This window comes from Tenrec ecaudatus, chromosome 1 (genome assembly GCF_050624435.1).
Source record: "Tenrec ecaudatus isolate mTenEca1 chromosome 1, mTenEca1.hap1, whole genome shotgun sequence".
Lineage (NCBI taxonomy): Eukaryota > Metazoa > Chordata > Mammalia > Afrosoricida > Tenrecidae > Tenrec > Tenrec ecaudatus.
Window position 1 is genome coordinate 225,394,698 of NC_134530.1, and position 5,540 is coordinate 225,400,237.

General features: G+C 47.5%; 1 pseudogene; it reads left to right on the top strand.

Moving 5' to 3' along the window:
* The first annotated feature begins 3,994 nt into the window (after positions 1-3,994).
* Positions 3,995-4,349, top strand: LOC142437351 (methionine-R-sulfoxide reductase B1 pseudogene; annotated as a pseudogene).
* The last annotated feature ends 1,191 nt before the right edge of the window (positions 4,350-5,540 follow it).

The following is a 5,540-nucleotide window of genomic DNA, read 5'->3' on the forward strand; positions in this document are numbered from 1 at the left end:
CTTTACACTTGGCCTTTCCTATGATAGCTCTTACCTCACAGACCAATGACTCCAATGTTGCAACTAACATGTATGCTGATCCCAATTGAGGAACTGAAGCTGCCACCACTGGGTCTATCTGGGGCCCCAGTGAACACACTATAAGCTGGAGTGTGGCCAGGACTTTATTACCTGACTTCCCCTTCCACACCCCCTCCTTCCTCTAACTGAATAAAGCATTGATTCTCCGAGTAGCATTCCAAATTAGAGTATGGGTCCAACAGTCCTCAGGATACATTTCCCTAGTGCACCATCACCTGGATAAATTGCCACGGTCTATGGAAAGGACCAGCAAAAGCCTTCACTATGAGCACTTGCTGTGGTATTGCAGAATTCTCTTCCCCCAGGAAGTACCCAGTCAATGAGCCCTGAGACTGAACCTCGACTCAGCTCCAGAAATGAACAAGGAATCCTAACTTTTTATTGATGACTCATTGTCTTCCATGTTGACGCCTTCAAATTGGAGCAATATCATGTTGACTCCTACAAATGGAGCAATAACCTTGTTGGCCTCTAAGGACACTGCGCTGTCTATGAAGCAGGCCCCACGGCTACAATTCCCACCTTGCTGACCATTATAATTGCATCCACCTGGTTGCTTCTACAGTTAAGGTGTCACCATCTTGGCTCTAGTTGGCTTGGGGCCTATTATGCCCATATGATGGAAGCTACCACTCCTGCAAGGAACCTTGGTGGTGTAGTGGTTATACATTGGTTATACTAACTGCAAGGTCAGCAGTTCAAAACCACTAGCTTCTCTGAGGGAGAAAGATGAGGCTTTCCATTCTCTTAAAGAGTTATAGCCTTGGAAACCCACAGAAGCAGTCCTCCCCTCTCCTGTTGGGTCGCTATGAGTTGGCTTCAACTTAATGGCTGTGGGTTTGTTATTGTTTTTGTTTTTTTCAAATCATATCTATTGGCACCTGAATACATTTGCTATCTCTCCTGCCATTACCTCTAGTTTACAGAAAGGCGCCCCAACTTCTCTTTCTGGTGTTACTGGTGTCCATCTCATTCACGATGGAGTCGATTCTAACTGATAGTGACCCTATAGGGTGGGATAGATCTGCTTCAGTGGGTTTCTGATATAGTAATGCTTTATGTGAGTAGAAAGTCTCATCTTTCCCCTATAGCATGGCTGGTGGTTTTGAACTGCTGACCTTGTGGTTAGCTCAACAAGTAACCCTCTACACCAACAGGTCTCTCACCAGGGCTGCTGTGGGTTGGAACTGACTGGTGGCAGTGAGCTTTCCTTCTCACTAGCTCATATTTTGGCACTTGTGAATGACATTCCAGGCTTTCTCATGGGAAGACTCAGCAGGTAGGTCTGTGAGTCGTATGGTACATCCCTCTGGCATGCTCACTTGCCTGTGCCTTTTCAGTTCTTCCTCCACTGTCTGATGGGATAGTGCTGTCATTTCAACTTTACCCCTCCTGGGCCATCTTTCCCCCTAAGCTGCTAGAAGCTGGTTTAATAGTGAGATGACAGCTTCTCTTGGGGGTCATTGCCATTGTGTTGAGCCCTGTATTTGGGAGAGTACTCCCAAATCAACAGACTTCTATGTCATAGACCAGCCTCCCTGATCCAACACTTTCTGAGTCCAATCTCATTGGCTGGTACAGGCTGACAAGGGCTTTTGGCTTACTTGGAGTTTGGTCCCGTTCTTTCATTATCAGGCCAATATATTCCTGGCTGAGTTATATTGTGTCTTAATTCTAGTTCAAAGCCTAGTTGTCAGGAGGAGAAATGGGTGTGTGGGAGAATGAGTGTATACATTAACTTCAAGCAATGCAGGGTAAGAGTAAGGTGCTAAGGTTTAAGAAGGCAAGGTGCCCCAATTCTGTAGGTTCCAGGAATTTAAAAAACAAACAAACTTGAAGGCTGCAAAATGTGAGGGTATTAACCCAGTTGTCCCTCTCCTAAATTTTTTAAAAACCACTTTACTGGGGGCTGGTACAACTCCTATCACAATCCATACATCCATCCATTGTATGTCAAGCACATTTGTACATTTGTTGTCCTCATCATTCTCAAAACATTTGCTTTCTACTTGAACCCTTGGTATCAGCTCCTCATTTTTTCCTCTTCCTCCCAGCTCCCCTCTCCCTCATGTACCCTTGATAATTTATAAATTATTATTTTGTTATGTCTTACACTGTCTGATGTCTCATTTCACCCACTTTTCTGTTGTCTGTCCCCCAGGGAGGAGGTTATATGTAGATCCTTATAATCAGCTCCTCCATTCTACCCCACCTTCCCGGTATCGCCATTCTCAGATCCTGAAGGGATCATCTGTCCCGGATTCCCAGTGTTTCCAGTTTCTACCTGAATCAGTGGACATCCTCTGGTCTAGCCAGATGTGTAAGGTAGAATTGGGATTATGATTGTGGGGTGGGGTGGGGAGGAAGCATTTAAGAACTAGAGGAAAGTTGTATGTTTCATCGTTGCTACACTGCACCCTGACTGGCTCATCTCCTCCCCATGACCCTTCTGTAAGGGTATGTCCAGTTGCCTACAGATGGGCTTTGGGTCCCTAATTTGCACTCCCTCTCCTTCACAATGATATGATTTTTTGTTGTTGTTCTTTGATGCCTGATACCTGATCCTTTCAACATCTCGTGATCACACAGACTGGTGTTCTTTGATGCCTGATACCTGATCCTTTCAACATCTCGTGATCACACAGACTGGTGTGCTTCTTCCACGTGGGCTTGGTTGCTTCTGAGCTAGATAGCCACTTGTTTACCTTCAGGCTTTTAAGACCCCAGATGCTATATCTTTTGATAGCCAGGCACCATCAGCTTTCTTCTCCACACTTACTTATGTACACATTTGTCTTCAGCGATTGTGTCAGGAAGGTGAGCGTCGTGCAGTGCCCATTTAATAGAACAAAGTGTTCTCCCTCTACTAAATTTTATGGTCTCATTTTTACCCAAAACATCTCTTCAAACAAAACTTTTTACATTTCTATAAGATCAAAAAGGCAAGGCTGACTTTCCTTTGCCCACTTGAAATCCCACAAGAGCCAATAACCAGGGGAATCTTAAGGGTCACTTGCCAACGAGGTACTGAAACAAGCACGTGTGTTTAATCTCCAGATTCACCACAGGGGGCTGGTTCCATAATGATAGGAAGTTTCATTGCTCTTCAAGTTTTAGTTCAAGGTCATTTTTTTCCCACAGGATCTCCTTTTAAATTCTAAATGGATAAATTTGCTTTAATTTGAGAAGACAACTTATCTTCAGAAAGCAATACCCTTAAACCTACACTTACCAATATGTTTCTGTTTTCTACACCAAGAGGTCTATGGAAATGATGAGACCTCACCTTACTTTGCACTTCAAAATCTGACTCATAGGAACCCCAAAGTTACTGTGCATCATCCCCTTGCCTAACGATTTAATTTATGGAGTGAGGTCCAGGTTGAAGGAGAGATGTGAAAGGAATCTTCCTTTTCTTTATATGAGAGATTTTCTGCTAAAATCATGGAGTGGTTGGGGTTTCCCTCCCTACACTGCTCCTGAACAAATCACCTGTTTCTCAATGGAGGCTTCTGGTTGATGATGAAGCGTTACAGGTTTCACTGAGACTTCCAGACTTAGACAGACCAGATGAAGAACCTGGGACTTTACATTAGAAAATCAGCCTCTGCAAACCCCAAGGATTACAAAAGTCAGATCCTCAACCAATCAACCAATCATGGGGATGGCACAGGGCCAGGCAGGCTTTCACTCTGCCAACTCAACAACAACTCACTACAGATTTGGACGGAAGATGAAAAGGCAAACATCAAGAGGAGGAAGTCAAAAGCGTATGAAAATGCTGTCCACTGAGGACATTTATCCAGCCCTCCTGGTGTTTATGCCCATTTAGTGTTTTTACTTCAAAATAAAATATGTGCGGTGGGGTCGGTGCGCTTGGAGTTGTCGGGGTGTGAGAGCAGGAGGGGAACCTGGCAGCACTATGCCTTTCTGCAGCTTCTCCGGGAGGAGGTTTTCCAGAATCACTGTGAACCCGCTGTCTCCGTGTGCGCCAAGTGCGGCGACGAGCTGTTCTCCAGCCGCTCCAAGTACAGCGCTCGTCGCAGTGGCCAGCCTTCACGGAGCCCGTCCACGATGACAGCGTGGCCGAGCGGCCCGAGCGCAATCAGGCCGATGCCTTTAAGGTGTCCTGCAGTAAGTGCGGCCACGGGCTTGGCCAGGAGTTCCTCAATGATGGCCCCCAGCGGGGGCAGTCCCGCTTCTGAATATTCAGCCGCTCCCTGAAGTTCATCCCTAAAGGCAACACATCTGCCTCCCAGGGGAAGTAAGCGGGCAGCCCAACCCCAAGCAGCCACAGGCATTGGTCACCCCCCTTTAGAACTACAGCCTACTGACTTCAGGCAGGGAGGGCTGGATGGGTGGGGGGTATTTCCTGATAACCCTACCTCCTGTGCCAGCATGGGGGGCCAAGGGCTGGTTCATCTTGGCCTCCAAGGCTCAAGGCTGGGACTCTGGTGTCAGGGTGTCTGTGTCTTGAAAGACATAACACCTTTGGCTTCTCTCCTCAACCTGGCGGCCCCTCCCTGCCTGTCTGGTCTCACCCCTATGAGCCCCAATTCCCAAAGGGGCTCCAGCTCTCACCAGGGCCCGTGCTGACCCCTAAGTTGTGTGAGCAGATGCAACCACTACAAGGCCATGTCCCAGTCGGCGGCTCCAGCCCGGTCACTGCATGAATTGCTCTGGTCAGGTCCTTCCGGCTCAGCAGGGCACTGAGGGTCTGTGACCTGCTGGGACATGCAGGCCCATGGCACAGCCCCTGAGCCCCAGGTCTCCATCTGTGTGGGAGAGCAGCCACTGGCCCATGGTCTTCCTTCCTACCAGTCCCTGGTGGGGCCTGGGAGGTCTTGTTTCACAGTCTGTACCTGCCAAGTCTACCCCGGGAGAGTACGTCCAGAGCTCCTGGTGGCGGCCTCACCCTCTCCCGCCTCACCCTCTCCAACTTTCTGAACTGATGGGCTGTGTCCATGACTGGGTCTGTCTCCAGTGTGCCTAGGAATTTGTTCATAGTTTTTGTTTTGTTTTTAAACTATGGTCCGGCCCTCCAATGGTCTGAGGGACAGTGAACTGACCCCTTGTTTAAAAAGTTTGAGGACCCCTGATGTACACACACACACACACACACACACACACACACACACACAAAACAATCCCCAAACAAAAACTCACTGCCATTAAGTGGATGGTGACTAAAAGTGACCCTGTAAGAATGTAACTCCCTAAGCCCGGTGTCTCTTTCCTGTGGAGTGGCTGGTCATTTTGAACAGCTGACCTTGATGTTCTTGGACCAGCATAACCACTATACCCCCAGACTCTTAGGTAGATCGGACTCTGCTCCACTGTCTGCACCCAGCTGGTATTTTGAAAGAAATTGCTTAGTACTGCAGAGAAAGGAAAATCAAACATCAGAAACGATGGCATTTTCTCTCCTTCAGTGATTGTTTAATGAAGCTGTTTAGTAA